This window comes from Trichechus manatus, unplaced genomic scaffold (genome assembly GCF_000243295.1).
Source record: "Trichechus manatus latirostris isolate Lorelei unplaced genomic scaffold, TriManLat1.0 scaffold00078, whole genome shotgun sequence".
Classification (NCBI taxonomy): Eukaryota; Metazoa; Chordata; class Mammalia; order Sirenia; family Trichechidae; genus Trichechus; species Trichechus manatus.
In genome coordinates, this window is record NW_004444014.1 from 8,648,072 (window position 1) to 8,651,018 (window position 2,947).

Consider the following 2,947-nt stretch of genomic DNA (forward strand, 5'->3'; position numbering starts at 1 on the left):
GTACCCAAACCAAAGAAAAGTGATCCAACAGAATGTGGAAATTATTGGACAATATCATTAATATCACATGCAACTAAAATATTGCTGAAAATAATTCAAGGCGAACAACTACAGCCCCTAATTACATAAAGAAAGGAAACGTCTTAAAAGAGGTTTGTTTCACTACTAATGAGTCATCACTGGAGGAATGAGGTGAGTGAATAACTTAAGTCCTAACCCTGATCTAGTCCCATCAATTGAGAATCGAGACTAGGGCTACTAAATTATAAAATTTAGAGAATCAGAAGGTAAAAGAATGCTTTGTCTGAAATTATCATGGGGCTTTGGGGATGCGGTTGTGGCAGAAGCAACATCGGAAACATTCTTATACCAATAATGGTAGCATTAAGGATGATATCACTATATTAGTTGAATATGGTGGCAGAAATACTGTTAAGGGTACTGACTGGGAGTAATGATTATTTGCCTTGAGCTAGGTTGGCAGTTCAAATACACCAGCCGCTCGTTGGAAACCCTATGGAGCAGTTCTACTCTGTCCTAAAGAGTCACTATGAGTCAGAATTGACTCTACAGCAGCGGGTTTGGTTTGATTTTTTTGGACTTTCAAATTATTTTGTCACATTTTCCAGGACAGTGCATATAACCTATCTTCTTCATTACAATTAATTTAATGACACATAAACCTATTTCTTGCAAGATCAGGTATTGACACAGAGAATTGTACTGCTTTCAGGACTGATGGGTTGTGAGGTGTATTTGTATCCACAGGGACAACCCTAGACTGCTAACCTCAGGAGCCCTGCCTCTGCCCTTCTTCCTCTTCTCTTCTTATCAGGCTGTCACTTCATGTTGTCAGAGTTCCTACTGCTTCTAATCTGCTATGAACTGAGAAAACAAAACAAATGGGCTGCAATTGTGTCTAAAAAAGACCAAAGGGCATTTGAGCGAAGACTATGAGGATGCCACAAGGAATTTTGAATATTACAGGCCTCTAACTTCCCCAGTCTGCCTAGTCAGGAACACACTCCTTTACTCATTTTTGTCATATGTGCCTGGGTGTTCATGTCCCATTCAGTATCATAGAACTGACTAGAGATCCAGTATTTAGAAGAAATTCCATCCCAACTGTTAATTCCCCTTGAGTCCTATAGCTCAGATTAATCTTCCATCCTCCCAGCTATGTAATATTGCTTTAAATGCTTAAAATGTGTTGGCACTAGTGCAGACCTCCTTATATATTTGGAAACCCTGGTGGCGTAGTGGTTAAGAGTTTGGCTGCTAACCAAAAGTTCAGCAGTTTGAATCCACCAGGCGCTCCTTGGAAACCCCATGGGGCAGTTCTACTCTGTCCTATAGTGTCACTATGAATCGGAATTGACTCGACAGCAACCAGTTTTTCGGGTTTATATGTTCATCTTTCTCTAAATTTATACAATCTCCACAAGTAATTTATGGTCTCCTTGTAGTCAGAGACCTGTTTTATTTCCGTTTTGTTTAAGTGTTTGCATCTACCTTGTTACAAAAAGGATTTAAAGTGACTAACAAAATTACTCACAATAGTGCAAGATAAATATATACAGGAGTGAAAATTTAGAAAAACAGAAAATTATGGTAGAAAATAAAATGAATGCAAGGCTAAGATTCCCCATGTTTGCTGTGGAATCTTCTACAATGCTTTACAGAGGCTGCTGCATGTCTTATCTTTCTAACAACCAACCCAAAGGTGGATTCATGATCAGGTACCTGATTTACAGTAGGTATAAGACAGACAAACCAATAACAAAGTAAAAAGCCCAGTTGCTCAGGGGAAGCCTGCTTATTCCTCATCTTCAGGAGAAATATCTCTAGGGGCCTTCATAGACCTTATACCATATCGGGTACTGAACAAAGTTTTTAACAGCATCCACACATGAGACATTAGTGAAAGCATTCTATTCTGCTATTTAGTATAATATTCCTCGGCTCTGGGGCTGAAGCACATGATCAAGGATTAGGTTTTCTACGTTGTTACTCTAGCATTGATTTAGGCTATTGATATAAACAATATTCAAAGGAAAAACAAGCTGTCTATGCCCCTGGAAGAAGCCAGCACACAAATTGAACATACACATACACACACACCCTTCGAATGCTCATTTTAGATTAGTTTGTGCTTTTATTTGGCTCTGGGAGTAAATGGGACATTTCTAATGAGTGCTCATCATTTTGGCAGCCAGACTCCGCACAGATGATATGAGCCGCTAACCACCAGGGACAATGTTTGCCCAGATGTGACTCTATCTTATGCTACAAAGCATTGTAAATGTCAAACCCCTGGTTGGTATGCAATTCTCCATTCACCATACACAAAGCCTGCTGGAGAACAAAAAGTGCCATATATGGATGTGTAAATCATTATAATGGGACCAACAGATCAACAACATCACCCCTTAGAAATAGGATGGCCTAAGGTCACGCTTCTTAGATCACCAGCCCCTTTCCAAAATGTCCTTTTATGTTTGCTCTGTTTTTCAGCAGGCAGCACTGGCTTTTTGTAATTAAAGTTGTATTGATTTTGTATTTTTAAAAAAGGATTATAAAAAGACTAGCATGAACCAGAACAAAGGCAGATAATGGATGGTAAACATGAGGGAAGATAACAGTCCAGAAATGTGCTCGTAGTAATTCACATATACCCGCTTCCCAAAGTTGATTCAGATACCACTTTGTTTGAAATTCCATCCTTCTATTTCATAGGTTTTCAACAGTGATCCTAGTCAGTTAGGGCCTGATTAGAACAATTATGATTGTAGTCTTTCTATCTACATTTTTAATTCATCTTAAGTGAAATGTTTGAGGATCACAGGTACAGTGGTTGAGGCCTGAGACATGATGATGAAAGGATTCTTTAGAACTTCTGGACTCCCATTTGTTCTAACACTGTCCCCTGCTCCCCAGCCCCACCCCC

General features: G+C 39.2%; 1 pseudogene; it reads left to right on the forward strand.

Annotated features, from left to right (window-relative positions):
• Positions 1-329: 329 nt before the first annotated feature.
• The window catches only part of LOC101346323 (60S ribosomal protein L7 pseudogene), a 12,327-nt pseudogene continuing 9,709 nt past the window's right edge, over positions 330-2,947 (forward strand).